This window comes from Crocodylus siamensis, chromosome 4, assembly GCF_052110815.1.
Source record: "Crocodylus siamensis isolate JL-2025a chromosome 4, ASM5211081v1, whole genome shotgun sequence".
Lineage (NCBI taxonomy): Eukaryota > Metazoa > Chordata > Crocodylia > Crocodylidae > Crocodylus > Crocodylus siamensis.
Window position 1 is genome coordinate 188,914,940 of NC_143398.1, and position 16,394 is coordinate 188,931,333.

Genomic DNA, 16,394 nt, shown 5'->3' on the forward strand with positions numbered 1-16,394 from the left:
ACTTGTCAGGAGGGTTGTTATATATATATTTGTTGTTTTATTTTGCTCTTTGGGTGTCTTAATTAAGAATCCTGGTATTATAGAGGAAAACTTCACTTGATTATACCCACACACTCAAGAATATATATATTCACAATCAGATGCAGATTAACACTTGTCTTTATCTTTATTCTTTATAACACTATACAAATTTTTGTTATCTTTAAACAGAAATGGTCCTTTTTTTTTCTAACAATTGTATCAACTTTGTAATTCTAGCTACATACTGATCTTATTTAACCTTCACCAGTTTGGTTGTACTGAACTTGGTGTTTGTAAGCAAAGTCCCTTTAACTCTGCTTTGTCTATTTATTTCCTTTTTTTTTTTTCTTTTTTAGAGCAGGCTTTTCTCTTCAAGCCTTGTTATTTTTCACTCTTTACTTTTGTTATCCTGAGTGTATGTCATCTGGTGCAAGCCTTCAATCCTTGTGGTCAGCACTCAGTTGTTTTCATTAAACTTGTGGGAGTGAGTCAATTCACTCTTTTTTTTTTTTTTGGTTTGTTTGTCTACTTTTCAGCGCAGCTGCCATCCCCATTTCCGGGGCCTCTTCAGGAATCCGTCCCTCTTTCTCAGAGCTCTGCTCTCTCCAGTGACAAGAAAAATCCTGAGGTAAGTGTCTTATCTCCTGGAAATCTTATTTCTCCCTCACTTTCTCCTTCAGACACTCTTTCTTTCTTCTCCCTTTCTAAGATTCCTTTCTCCTCTTTCTTTTCTTTTCCCAGAGCTTCTATCCTAATATGGTAATAGCTCCAGAAGCGGCGTTCTCCAGCTCTTTTTGCCATGTTGCTGTTTACTTTTTCACACACCTTCCCCCTTAAGACGCCACTAGGCTCCTTTTGTTGTTTATCTTGATCATCAATGCGGAGAGAGTTCGGATCTTCCTGAGTATTCAACGCCTCTAGGGATTGGGTACCAGGATCACATCGAGATAGGAAGTCTGGTACCATGTTGGCATGCCTGTATTCAATATCAAAGTGAAATGGTTGTAAGTCGAATGCCCATCTGGTATTTCGTGTATTATCTCTTTTCCTTGCCTTTAACCACTTCAAGGGCACATGATCAGTAACCAATCTGAATTTACGGCCCAGGAGATAATACCAAAAATATTCTACTCCCCACTTCATCGCTAGGCACTCACGTTCAATAGTGGCATACCTTTGTTCTGGTGGGTTAAGTTTCCGAGTAGCATAGGCAATTGGCCGTTCTATCCCATCTACCTTCTGCGTCAACACAGCGCCCACAGCATAACTTCATGCAACCATCTGTAAAATGAAAGGACGGGTGAAGTTGGGTGTATGAAGGACTGCGTCATTACATAAAGCTTGTTGAGTCCTACAAAAAGCTTCTAAATGTTTTTCTTCCCATTTTATAGGCTCATTGCCTCGTCCTTTTAATAAGTCGGTCAAGAGGGTGGTTATCTTGGCAAAATGTGGTATGAACTTGCAGTAATAGCTGGCTAAATTGAGGTAAGCATGCATTTGTTCCCTCCAATTCAGATCCACACAATGGGTTTTTCCTTTGATGCTTCCCAACGTGTTTCTCCAATGCTGCAGTCCATCATCTCCACCTGCCTGTTGTTACTCCTCTCACTTCTGTGTATCTGGGTTTTGAATGGTATTTCCCTAGATCGTGGACCCAGTTGAGGGTCACTGGCACACTCCCTTGCAATATGTCGAATTTTCCCACACCTGAAACATACTGTAGTTGGTCTCTTCCCTTCTCAAGTTCCTTTTGTTCATTCTCTTGTCCAACTTGAGGAGTTCTGGGCTTTCTCTCAGTAGTTATCCATGTGAGCACTATCAAAATCCTCGGTTAAGCATAATGCTTCTGCCGATGACTTCATTCAATGACACTGCACCCAACATTGGGTATTTTCCTCTAAATCTATTCATAATTGTTCCAATAGAATCTGGTCACATAACTCCACCTTGGATACCTCCTGTGGCTTCAACCACTTTTCTAACAGATCGGCCAATTGTTGCAACTCTTTCACACATCTCTTAACCCTTTCATTGGGAGGGAGTTGTCTTATTTTTGTAATTACAAAAAAGTATGATGCCCAATATTAAAAATATCATGCATGATTAAAGAAATGTATATATTGCATTTTGAATTGGCAGTAAATCAATGAACAAATTGCCTTAAAAATAGATTTTTGTTATAGCAGAAACAACAACAAAATCTGACTTTTTTCTAAAGCAATTTTCAAAATCTACATTTTTTGCAGCCCCCTCATGTTTACTGTAAAAGCAACAGTAAAAATATGCTTTGATGGTAACAATGATAAAACATATGTAATTACTTTGTGTGGGAGTTGCAAGAAGTTGACAGAGAGCATGGGTAACCTTAATGGATAAGGGCAACATTTTCCTTGTCATGGATTATAATAAAATTGTGAATTCTTTGCCACCCCTCTAATTGCTTCTTATGACCTTCCATAGCATTACAACTAACCTGCTGGAGAAACATTAGTTGATAGAAACTGTACCACAATTTCTAGACACGTTTCTGAATAGCTGCTCTCAGAGAAATTTCCATTTCCATTCTTTTTATGGCCAAATACTGACACACATTTTAATAGAAAGCTGTTTTATCTAACTCTTGTGGTTTTATCATTAATTTTCTGATATTTTTGTCATTACCAAATGCCTGAGTTTCAACTTACAAGTGATTCTGTAAGATTAGGTGACATTTTTATGTACAGAGATGTTTCTTACCCTCACAGTTACCAGAAGAAAGCTTGAAAATATAACATGACTGCACCCAGAATGTTGAAATACCAATGTCAAAAAGCAAACAAACAAAAAAAATCTCATATTATATTTTTTATATCAAAAATTAAGTTGATATCATGTTTTTTTCAGGGTCTGATTAATGTTTGGGGCTGGCACTAAGATTAATTGGCATTATTCAGATGATTACAAAAGGGTTGGGTTGAAGAATCCTTTTGCCTACTTGTTTGGTATTTAGGGGCCTGATCCAGTGCCATTTGAAGTTAATGCAAGTCATTGTAAAGTTTATTGGCTATAGTGTTTGAAGTCCCCCACCCCTAACTCTTAGATTGCATGTAGGGGTGAAACCCGTGCATGGAATTGCTTATCTTCCTAAGCTAACCTTCACATTGCCATGAAGCTCAATTGTCCAAGGTACTGTTTCAAGTCCAGCCAAGTTCCAATATATGTGGGTGTTTTGCCTATGTTAGTAATCCTACCAGTGGTGGCATCCTACCATTTGATAATTTAACTGGTTGATCCAAAATATTTTACAATGATAGTGTCTCCAAGAACACACTCTCCAAACATTTAGTATCTCATATCCAAGATGGAGAAACTTTAAAAAATATACAAAAATAATAAAACACCTGCACTTTAATGCTAGAGGAAGTGCTTCCTAAGAGGATTTTAATTATTTACACTGAAATAGATTTGATGTAGCGTGTTTCCTGAAAGAGAATACACTTACTATCATGGGTGGATCTAGGAATTTTAAAAATATCGGTGCAGATGTGACCACTGCTGCAGGGGTGGCTGAAGCCCCACCCTGGCAGACAGATTGTACCACAGTAGCAGCTGCTGGGGACTTTCGGAGTCCTTCCAGTAGGTAAGGCTCTTTTCCCTGACAGGTCTCAGCACCAGCAGTGCTGGGACACTGCCTGCACTTAGGGCAAGGCAGAAGCAGTGACTTCCAGCTTGCATTCATGAGCACAAACATAACTGCTGCTAGCAGCAACCCTTTTTTTCTTATCCCCCACCCGAGCACATCCCGGTTTGGGGCCTGGGAAAGTTACCCGTACTATCCCCAAACAGTTATGCTATTGCCCATTACCCATTCCATCTCCAGCCCAGCCTGGCACTCAAAACAGATGCTTCCCACAGCTGGAGTCCTCAGGCCAGCAGGTGAAACTCAAAGAAGACAGAGAGCAGAGGCCTGCCCACTGCTACCAAGCCTGGCACTCTGTGTGCCGCTGCTGATATCAGCATCCTGTAACTCCCCTCTCTGTAGCTCTTTGCTGTATCTGAGTAGAAGCATCCTTGGGACTTCCTCCATGCCTGGCCCACCAGGGACAGTAGTATGAGTAGCTGGGTTCCACCTTCCTCACATGTTCCTTACTTGGTCCCATTCCAGCCCAGGGATACAACTATAGCTTGAACTCTGTAAGGGACCCAGACATGTAGGATTTAAGGGAACTGGAGCCACCAGCATGTGAGGTACACTGGGGAAGTGGGGTGTGTGACCATGTAACTGCACTCTTCAGGGATTTGCTGCCACTTACTATCCTGATATGTAATGACTTTGAAGTGAATGAACTCTTTCTATTTTTAGTAAAAAGAGAAGTTAGTTTACAAAGTTTCTTTTAGTGGAACAAGGAGAAGGAGAAGAAAAAAGAAGGATCCAAACCTGTGAGGCCCAAATTCATTGTTGTTGCTAGAACCAGGCAGAACTTTGCATCTATGAACTTTTAAGGCCAGACCCTATACTGAGATATATATGGAATGTGTTACCTTTTACTCTGCATACTTCATGTAATGACAAGTTTATCTTACCAGTGGCTAGTTCACATGCTCCACTGCATTATGCAGGATATATAGAACTCCTTGGAAATCTTTATGGCAGCATGTGAGCTGGAAAAAAAAAGGGGGGGGGGGGGAGGCAGACCAAAGGTATGTGCATTTAAATTGAATGCTAGTTTTGAAAACATCAGTAAATTAAGATGATTGGTTCTGAGTAGTATAGTTGTATAATAATTAGCAAAACAATAACTAGCAATATAAGTATGTACACACATATACCTATCTCTAAGGTAGAAATAACTATATACATTAATTTAAATTAATTAGTTTAAATATCTACTTCTGAGCTCAGGATGGACTGGAGAGGAGATACATTTCTGGAAACGGAGAAGAAAACTAAAAAAATCTTTAGCCAGTACATTAGTTAAGGGTTTGATATAACCCTGTTATTCCAACCATTCCTGTTATAACCATGTTGCATATAATTTCTTTATACAGGAATATGGGTTCAGAGTGTGAATTTATTGCACAATGACCCATTCATATCTATACAGTCTGATATTTATGATTAAGTTAATAAAAGATTTATGAAAAAAATATGTATTGGGAAGAAAGTTCAACCTAATAGAAGTGGAAAATCTCTATTAGCAATTGGCTTCATTATATTTATTTCACTGGAAGACCAATCTGAAGAATTAAAAATAAATCCATTAAGGAATCTGAAAAAAAGACTTAAGTTTCAACTGAGAGAATGCATGCTGGAAAAAATCTTTTCTTCTAAAGCATATGTGCCACTTCTTAAATACAGTTAATATGAATAGTTATTGAGATAAAAATAATAAAAATTCACTTCATTTACAGTGACTCCCTGGGGCATAGCAACTTTGTATGCATGAAAATGAAAAAAAAAAAGAGAGAAATATGAGTGAGCAGTATAACAAAACTTAATATCATACATGAGCAGTAAACCTTTAATTGCAAATTTATTTCTTATGCAGCTACCACTGGAAAAAAAAATCTATTTCACTTTGCCTGTCATATTCCCAAATCGCATTATAATATTCTTGCATTTAACACACAGGCACAACTGAGTGTAACAGCTAATATTAACCCTGCCACTGAAATTATAGGAAAACCAAGACAAGTTAGGATTAAATTCACAGATTCAGGGGCCTGGCATCTGTTCACAAGATACTAGTAAAAACTAAAAGGGTTGTGAGACGGGCAATGAAAATGGTTAAATAAACATGGTAGGACTTCTGTATAGCAAAAGACTTCAAAAAGTTGAAAAGAAAGCGCTGACATACGTGGGAAAGTTACTTATGTTCCTATGTCTGTATAATGTCCCTATGTCTGACTACTATATACTAATATAATTTCCAAAATGATTCTCTTATACTCAGTGTAAGGGTAATTTTGTAGCCATGATGATCCAAATATTATGTGAAGGGCACAGACTTCTTAGAATGATACCCTTTATTGAACCAACTGTATAATAGTTGGAAAAGATTCAGACAAGCTTTCAAATGCAAAACATTCTTCATAAGGTTTGACCAGAACAAGTAACAAGGACAGCATAATAAACAAGTTGGTATTACAGCAATAATAGAATTACAACATGAAATCTTTTATACTGGCAAATTTTCTAATGTAGACTCAGGGCATGTCTACATGAGATGTTTAACAGTGAATTGGCACAGTTTATGGTGGGTCTGCATGTGCACATGCTTGCTTCACAGTTAATCTCCCCAATCCTGAGTAAATTTTCTACCTGCAAATGCAAGTAGCAAATTTACTCAGCATTAGTAATAGCACTGTAGCTCATGTGTAGATGCCTGGTGAGGAGGCAAATCTGCTCACAGGCAGCTGTCCACCAAGGGGTATTGCAGGCAGTCCCCAGCCAGCTCCAGGCTGTGCAAGCAGACTTCCATGCACAGCATGCGGGAGCTGTCATGGTCAGGGGCAGATCCCAGCCCCATGCCCCAATTGGGTGATTGAGGCACAGGGTTTAGAAAGAGCTGCAGGGGTGCAGCAGGTCCCCTTTTCTGATGCATCAGTGGTGCAGCTAGCAGCAAGCTAGTAGCTAGCTGCCCCACAGCAGATTGGGGCAGGGGGATGGTACCTGCCCCACCCCTACAGTTCTTTCTAAGCCCTGTACCCTGATCAGAGAGCCAAAAGGAAGGGCTAAAGTACAGCACCGTAGGAACGTTGCTGTACAGTGATGTGTAGACCTGCCCATCATTCAGTACCTTACTGCACAGTAAATCTAGGCGGGAGTAAATGCATGTATAGACATACCCAGAGTTTAGTTTAGAGTATAGCCTATGTTGGTTCAGTGAGAGAAGTAAACTATTTTGATACAGATATTTCTATGAAAAAAAATACATCCCTAAACAGAAATTGCTATACCATACAGGCCTGATGTAAAGCTATAGCTAATCAGTATAGGACAATGCCTGATGAGATGTCATAGTTGGGTGCTAGCTCATAAGTCAGAAGCAGGGCTGGACTGGTGCAGAAACTTGCATAGTTGGCAAACCAGCAGTTCCAAGTTCAAAGTCCCAGCAGAAGTGGCTGTGTCAGAGTCCAACACATCTGTGAATTCTGCTAAATTCCTTGATGCACAAGGACATGAAAAAGGAAAGGAAGGAAGCCAGAACTAGTGTAGCTATATTAGTGTGATTACTTAACAAGGCTAATTAGCTGTGCTGGGTTGAGCTAATTTAGGAATCTACAATACACTGGGCACATCTACATGTGTGCTTTGATGTGCAGTAGCCTATTTTACTGCACATTAAAGCAAAATGTAAGAAGCATGGTATTACGTTAAAGAGCAGTAAAATAGGCTACTGTGCATTAACCATCACCTAAAAAGCATGCACTTGCATTCCTGCACGTTAGTGCAGCCTAATGCACATTAATTTAGTACCTTACAATGGAGGTACTAAATGTAATGCGTGTTAGGAAAAACACATTAATGCACATGTAGATGTGCCCACTGTTATATACTCTATGTCACTTTAGAGCAACAGCGTATCGTCCATTTGTGCTCATTTATACAATATACCTGCAGAACAATAATTGTTCCTATTCATTTAGGCAATCAATGGCCTTTGTAATCAGAAAGGAAAGTATTAGAAGATATCCTGTTTTTACTTATGATGATGGGATTAAATCAGTTAAAGTCTTAAAATCACAATGTAGGAAGTCTTTTATATATATTCTCACTAGAATAACAGTGATATGAAGTTAATAACCTTGGGCTCAAAAACCTAAGAAATTTAAACAAACAAATAACACTCCTATAGGCTTCAATACGAAATGAGTTTATGGGATTGATCATGTTCTTAATGGACTGACGTCCATATCATAAATCATCATTATAACAGTTGCCCTTATTGGAAGACCCAAGGAAGAAGTCACAGGTTAAATGAGCATGGAGACTCAATTATCTCCTTGCCCTAAGGTCTTTCCAATTTAGGATTGGAGAATATTGGTAGGAACTGTGAAAAAGCACTCATGAGGCTATGCCCGCTAAAGAGAAGGAGCTTCATTCACAAAACTTGTCAGTTTAATACCCATCAGCAGTGCTCTATTATTTCTATTTACTAGATATAATTCTATTATGATTCAAAATCTAAATAAATTACTATTTGTCTTACTATTTTATATGCACAAATTCATACACATATGCATATATAGATAAATGAAGAAATAGGATTATTTTAAAATTAGTTGTGCAGTTGCCATCATTAATGTACTGTATGTTAGTACTTCAAGACAGAACCACTCTGTGTTTATCACTGTCTCATTTAATAGAAAAATGTCAACAGAAATTGTTTTACCTATGGTCCCCCCCCCCTTTATAAAAAGACATATTGTGGGTGTTAACACTGTAAGTTGTTTGTTTAGTTTCTGGTGCTGCAGATGTAATTTAATTTTTCTTTTTAATCACTAAATGTAAATAATTGAAATCCAATATTTGTTTCACAAGAACAAATATAGTATGTTTGTGAATTACTTTAGTCTGAAAATACCACTGGTTTACAGAGGTAGATAAGGTGCATAACACTGATTTTACTGAGGTGTTTTATTCTACAGGTATAAGTCAGCATGTATAACTAATAAACTGGTAGATGAAAAGTTATGATGCTACTTCTCTAAATAAGTTGGTGCAGAATCAAGTTGGCTAGTCTTTCTGCTTCCTGTCTAGGTAAGGAAATCTACATGTTGCTTATTGGTAGCAAGTGAAATTGTTTCATAAATTAACTTAAATGTATGAATATGACAAATGAATTATTTTTAATATCATATGAGGCAAAATCTATAGTGGCATTACAGTGACTGAAATGGGAACTGTAGAAGTTAATAATCCAAGACTGAAGCACCTAGGAGACTAAGCATTTACTGGAGCAGGGACTGGGACCCAGATGTTGTAAATGAGTGCCCTGACCACCCACTTATCCTCCATTCTTACTAGCTTTGTAGCTGAATCAATATTTAAGAAATTAAATCTCTTCAGAAGTGGAGACTGAGGATGGACACAGATATTGCATTTTTTTCAACTTTGTGCTGCCATAGAAAGTATTGTGGCAGCTCAAAGCAAAAGCAAATAGGTGTCCCTTTGTTGCTCCACAAATGCCAGTAATAATTTGTGTGATATCTCTCTTTCTAGCCTTACAGACCTATTGCAGCATACAGTATAGCATAGCATTATGGTTAGAGCATTCTCCAGAGACATGGGGAAGCAAATATCTCCTGGAAGAAGTTGGAATTAAACCTGGATCTGGCATACTTTAGCAAGTACTGTCACTTTGAGGTGTGGTCAGCATCACCCTCTTCCTTTTTGTTTTTCTTGAAAAGCCCCAAAATTAATTTTGAGTAAATATTGAAGATGAAAAAAGTTACTTGACAGCAAATGTTTGGGTTGATTTTTAGTTCAGCAAGAAAAAGCACAAAGTTTATTTGAATTTGATTGCAATTATGTTTTTTTTTTTCTTTTCTGTTTAGACACCATACTGGTTGTACAATCATGCAATCATAATTACTGTTACTACTATACTGGCAAAACTCCTTAAAGAGGATGCTGCTTGTACCAATTCTAGGAGTTCTTTTGCTAACACAGTTAAAAAATCTCTCACATCATATATCTCGCAACAAACTCTAAAATACATTTTATAGAACTAAGTTGCTAACTTACACAACAGTTCTGTTTACTTCCAGAGCTCTGACACAATTGAAAGGTATACTATAACTTTGATCAGAAAGCACATCCTAAAGATTATTTGATATATAAATAATATAAAACTATTAAAATCAAATATAGTATTTAAGAACCCCTATATGCTCTATAGTAGCATTCACCCAACTAAGCAGATATTCAGTAACCTTAAACTAAGTAGAAATTCAGTAACCTTAAACATATTTCAGCTTGTTGAAGCTGCCTCTCTCTATGGTAGTAGTTTCGTATACCAAGAAAATACACAGTCTTATTGGAGTTTCAGTTACTTATTACAAAACAAGCAAACAAAAAAGCCCCTTTGCTTCTTCAATGTTTCCTGGACCATTATAGCTATAACATTCCAACCCTGTAATAAGATGAAAGTGATATTCAGCAAGGCCTTTGATACTGTTTCCCATCAGATCCTTTCAATTAAGGTGAAGGGTACTGATCTAGACCAGTCTACACTGAGGTGGGCTAGTAATTGGTCCAGGGGCCAATCCCAGAGAGTTGTAATCGATGGGATGACCTCATCCTGGAGGGCTGTCTCCAGTGGTGTCTTCCAGGGATCAGTGCTTGGGGCTGGGCTCTTTAACATCTTTATCAATGACTTGGATGATTTTTTTGGAAAGTGCAATGATTAAGTTTGCGGATGAGACCAAGTGGCTGATTAAGTTTGCAGAAATGCCGACACATCTGAGGATAGAGTAAGGATCCAGGATGACCTCAACAGATTGGTCCTATGGGATGAACACAATCACGTGAGGTTCAATCAGGACAAGTACCAGGTCCTTCATCTGGGTAGGAAGAATCTTCACCATAACTATATGATGGGTGGTGGGCCAGTGTCTGGCATTGCACCTGAAAGGGACCCAGTGGTGACAATGGACCAGAAGATGAATGTAAGCCAACAGTGCGATGAAGTCATGAGCAGGGCAAATAGAACTATGGTGTGTATCGGGCAGTGTGTTGAGAACAGATCCAGAAAGGTGCTCCTCCCCCTCTATCCAGCATTGGTGAGGCCACAGCTGGAGTACTGTGTCCAGTTCTGGGCACCGCACTTCAGCAAGGATGTGGATAAGCTCAAAAGGGTACAGAGAAGGGCCACTCATAAGATTAAGGGCCTGGAGGCAGAGCCATTCCTGGCAGAGGTGAATTGGGGTGACTGCCCCACGCTTTGGGGAGTCCCATGAACAGTGCTATAAAGGCGCTGCTGTGGCCACTGTGCACTGCTAGCTCTGTGCTTTGGCCACTCGGCACCCTCCTGACCTTCCTACTTTTCTCCTCCCAGACCCATACGGGATGATTTGCCCCATGACCCACACACCCCTAGGGATGGCTCTGCGAAGGATAGGCCCTCTGAGGAGAGATTCTGGGAACTGGGTTTGTTCATTCTGAGCAAGAGAAGACTGAGATGTGACTTGATATCTGCCTAGAAGTATGTCTAGGGTAAACACCAAGATGTAGGGGAGCAATTTTTCAGAAAGGCACCCTCAGGGAGGACAATGACCAACAGACACAAACTACTTGGGGAAAAATTTAGTTTAGACATTAATAAAAACTTCTTTTCTGTAAGGGTATCTAGAATCTGAAACATGCTCCCAGCAGAGGTGGTGCAGTCACCATCCTTGGAGGTGTTCAAGAGGAGGCTGGACAAGCAACTCGTTGAGCTCATTTGAGCCCAGTAACCTCCTGCCCATTGAGGATCTGACAGATCCCTTCTGGTCCTTTGATTTTATGATTCTTAAAAAGCTTCAGAAGCATTAGTTGAAACACCCAATTTTATTTTACCAAAATATCACATGAATCTTACAGAGTGACCTTTTGGAGGATACAGAAAAGTTAGTGGATAGGCATATTGGAACAGATTTGGTTTCCCCTATGTATCTCCATTCTGGCCTGGGTGTCTCCTATGTAAATTCAGAGATTTGGAGGCTAACTGTGGAGTTTTCTTGAGCTTGCATTTGCACACACATGCTTTCTGATAGTTTTTTATTTTTAACATTTTCCAAAAAGCTATAGTTACTGTTTAGCAAAATGTAGATCTACAGACATTTATAATACTTTCCCAGTTTCTTCAGATACCATGCTCACAAGCATGCCATGCATAACTTTAAATTAAACATGTATGTGTATTTATTTTCACCATTATGTCAAGCTACTGTTTTCCCAGCTACCATTTTGACTTGTCTGTAATAAGTGAAGACATTTGCACAAAGAATCAAAAGAATCAAAACCCATTGAAATCTTCAATTTTTTTGGATCCTCCTCTGTTTCACTGCTTTCCAAGTCTGTAGAATCCCTTACTTATCACAAGCAGCTTGGAATTTACAGAGTGACTTTGTTAAAGCACTGTTGAACTTTAAAAAGCTCATAAGAATGTTGGAAATCTTTAGAAAATCCTCTGTCATACCACAAAACAGCACCCACAAGAGAATATTTCTGGCATACTGAGCATCTGAAAAACTCATTGCAAAGAGAGAAAACTTTTAGGATTCCTAATAATAGTATTTTTCAGTTTCAAGAGATGAAATTCAGCATGTATATTTGTGTGAGTGTGTATGTGCATGTGCATGCTTTTAGATGCATTCATTGTTGATCCAAGTAGGTAAAATTACAAGAGGCCTGGGAAATATGACTTACAAGGAATGCTGAAAGAGGTAAATGTATTTAGTCTGGAAAAGGTAAGACTGACAGGGGATTTGAGTCTTCAGATACCTACAGTGCAATTATAGACAGGATGGAGATGTAGCCATAAATCATAGGACTAGGAACAATGGCCTCAAGCTGCAGCAGAGGAAATTTAAGTTGGAGGATCTTTCTGACTATGAGGCTGGTCAAGTATTGGAATGGACAACCTAGAGAAGTTGTAAGATCTCCATCCCTGAAAATTTGCAAGCAGTTGAACAGACACTTGGCTAGGATGGTTTAGTCAGGGATGATCCCACTTTCAGTAGGGAGTTGGGCTGGATGACCTTGTAAGGGCCTTTCCAACCCTACAATCCTATGATTGAATAAACAATAATCAAGGTTTAGCTGTTGAACTAACATACAATGATATGATGGCATTAGAGAAAAAGGACAGGTTTGGGGATGCCTCAGTCTGTTCTGTGATAGGGGAACTATTGCAGGCATATGCACTTGTAAAACCACACTGAAAGGTGCAAAATAGTTCTTGCTCCTTATTTATGCTTTTAATCGATTACCTTCTCTCTGTCTATGAATTATACAGATTTTGCCAACAGCGCCACAGTTTAAATTAGACCTTAGCTCTGTGCTTAATAAGGCCCATTCATAAGACAACAGATTTTCATAAGACAACAGATTTTCTCTTTGCATATAGTTTGGTGAATATTGACTAATTTTTTGTAAGGGCAATTGAAAAGTTTCCTTCATCCCTATTTTAAACATACATTTCTTGACTCTCTTGTCCCTCCTCACCTTTCACAGCCCTTTCCCCTCTAGAGGTTCTCTATGTTGTCAGTCAGCCCCTTTACTTTCACACAGTGGTTTCTTACTTGTATTTTCCCACTAAGCACCTACTGCTCTGCCCAGGGCTGCCAGACTTGTGGAAGATAGGGATGGTAATACCTTAATTTGAGAAAGTTACCAAGGATTGGTATTTATTTGTGTAGGACTGTAATACGTACAGTCACTGCTATCTAGTACAACTTAAATGAAAGCTCATATATTTTCATAAAATATAGCTGATGCTAAATTTCTGATGTTCAAAACCAGTAAAACTCCATTTTTTTTCAAGTTTCTTTTAAATAAAATTATAGGGAAAGTATTCCATCTGGCTTACCAGGACTCAAAGAATGTAGCAATGATTGGAACAGTTTAATAAAATGTTATTTCAAAATGGACAAAAAATTGCCATTGCCGTGAGCATTAAAACTTCACCCTACACAGTTCCAGAGACATAGCAATTACCACAGCTAACAAAAGAGTTAACAAGGAGTTCAAGCTTAATTTAGGCAGCACCACAGGGAAAATGAGTTCAGTCCATGAATACATCACATGGACCAAAATTAAATTTTTCCTTATGGAAGTGACGTGAATAGAGAAAAAGTGATAAACAAGGGCTCTAGGGGGTTCATGAATATTATGCTTGGGAACATACAAAGCTTTGAATTCATGTTGACTAGCTGCTGAATATCCCATCACTTACTTTTCAGGAGCTGTACATGAATTTCTATGTTGTATGAAGTTATATTTATTCCATAAATAGGCATGGGATATTTTAATTCCATGGCTGTTATTTCTATGTTTGTCACTTAAACATGGTAAAATCTTTCAAGATTCTCTTAGTTTTAAGCCCCACAGTACTAAACATTTTGTGGTGTTTAGATTTATAGAATCATAGATTTTTTGTCTATAAATCATTTATTTTTCCATTTATCCCTCTCCTGCGGTACATCATAAACTTTATCCACAAAGCACTCCAAATTTAATAGAAATGAAGAGGAACTGTATTATGCATGTTTTACCACAGGGTAGATTACTAGAGGCTCATATCGATACTAGTTGAACAGTCTTCAGGAGATGTAGAAATCTAATCACTAGTGTTAAATCCTTTGAATGGCTAGCAGGCTTCTATTCTGTCTATGATACCCCCACTCTCACTTTATGCCCTATTTTTGGTTTTAAGAAGTAAATAAAACTAGTATCTATCCTAAAAGTTTTTCTCATGAACCTTTCCCCAGAAGCAGAACTTGCATGCGTTTGTTTTCCACATGTTCTTCCTAACCCATTAGATTATGTTTGTTTTGGAGGAGACTGAATGACAAGTAAAGATGAATTAAGAATTATGGGAAACAGAGGTGACAATTACCTCTTATAGATGCAACAAAGCAGTGTTCTTACTGCCTGCTGGTATTGTTGGACAAATGAATTTCCTTTATTATAATTTAAAGATCCAATGATTTTAATGTCTTTTCTTCGACTTTCGACTCCTGTTACTTCGCATATTACTAAATATTACTCCTGTTACTAAAGTACATATTCTAATGTTTTGCCAAGAATATTCTTGGAAATACCAAATGATGGGTTTTCTGCTCTGTCCCTCAATTACGTTTCACAGTGTTAATAGACTTTACGGTCATTCATTGCTCAGTACAAATTCTCTCGTCTTAATTTCATCCTGTAATCTAAACAATTTTTAACTATCTTTTAGTCTTCATTTACTTCCAGATGGTTATGTCCTAGATGGCTGCATCCTTTCCATCCAATCTATGCCTAGGTAGCTCTTCTATACCATTCTCTCCATAGTGACAGACCTGCTATACTCAAGATTTTTTTGAACTGAGGCACTCAGAAAAGACTGGCACACTTCAGCTGTGGTGGTAAATATTGCTTTTTAACCTTGATTTGATGAGTTCTTGATTACTTGACAGGGGGGTTACACCCCATAGGAAAGGAAATGGTCTTGTAGCCCAAAATGCCTCATTTTGTAATGTAAGGTTTCTGACTTAACCTCAAATTCTTTGTCATTTAAACCAGCATTTCTCAAGTCATGGGTTGCTACCCAAAAGGAGGTCATAAGAGGTCACCCAAAAGGAGGTCACATATGAAAGGGATGTGAACAGACTTTAAAAATGGATTGTCCTTAAAGGAGAAAAATGGGGAAATGGCAGTTTTTCCCTTTCAGGCTGGCAGAGTTCCAGCCTGCAAGGAACTGCTTGGGACCCCCCATGCCCCACACACTCGGGGACAGTGGGTCTGGAGTCAGGGGCACTGGGTCAGGACTGGCCACCAATGTTGAGAACCACTGATTTAAAACAAGCTTTTCCAGTGAAGACAGGCATCTGCACAATTCTAAAATGCCAATAGATACAGTGTACACAGTCATGCTATTTCTGAGATTCCAACTCCGGTGCAAACATTATTTGCTTCTTGTTCCTATTAATATTGTTGTTGTTGTTATATATTCCTTACCCCTGTCTTCTCAAAAACTAATCTAGGTGTCTCTTGTACTCATTTGTACTATCTGCTTCAACACCCCACAGGTAATATTCCATATGTTTATTACAGTTTGTGTATCATTTGTCAAAGGCATTTCCCAACATTCATTAATTATAACAGGGATCTAGTCCTACCTATTACTTGAGGTGTGTGTAATTAATGAATTAAATTCCTAAGGCCTTATTTTTTTTTCCACTTTTAAATTCTCTATTGATTTTAATTAGACTTCTTCATGGTTTACACGCCTGGAAAGTTTTATTCTATATTAAAAAGAAAAGAATAACGAAGTCATACTCATACCTTAGAAATGTTCTTCAAAGCACAATCATAAATAGCTTATATGTATATGTTAGGGATGGGAGAGCCTTCTCTACCTTGGGAATATTAGATATGAATAGTTGGAACCTGGAGATAAAGATGTTGGCATGGGGAAGATGGATAAACCACATGACGGAGAAAAAAGAATAGACCTGTGTGAATAGGGAAGTATTTGATTTGTATTTGGATGATTTGGAGGGCAGTGATTCAATACAGAGATTCAGATCACTGTCCCATATAGATGCAACCAAATTGGCTTCAGAAGATCTGGCTCTAATTCAGAGAGATTCGGAGATTCGGCCATAGATAATAATGGGGAATCACTAAAATACCTATAACT

The 16,394-nt window shown here is 38.3% G+C and overlaps 1 long non-coding RNA gene across 1 annotated transcript in view; it reads left to right on the forward strand.

Moving 5' to 3' along the window:
- Positions 1–559: 559 nt before the first annotated feature.
- LOC149867342 (uncharacterized) overlaps positions 560–16,394 on the forward strand; it is a 196,022-nt gene continuing 180,187 nt past the window's right edge. The window contains exons 1-2 of the long non-coding RNA XR_016441624.1: positions 560–649; positions 1,413–1,506. This is a non-coding gene — a long non-coding RNA (uncharacterized LOC149867342). The remainder of the gene's footprint in view (positions 650–1,412; positions 1,507–16,394) is intronic.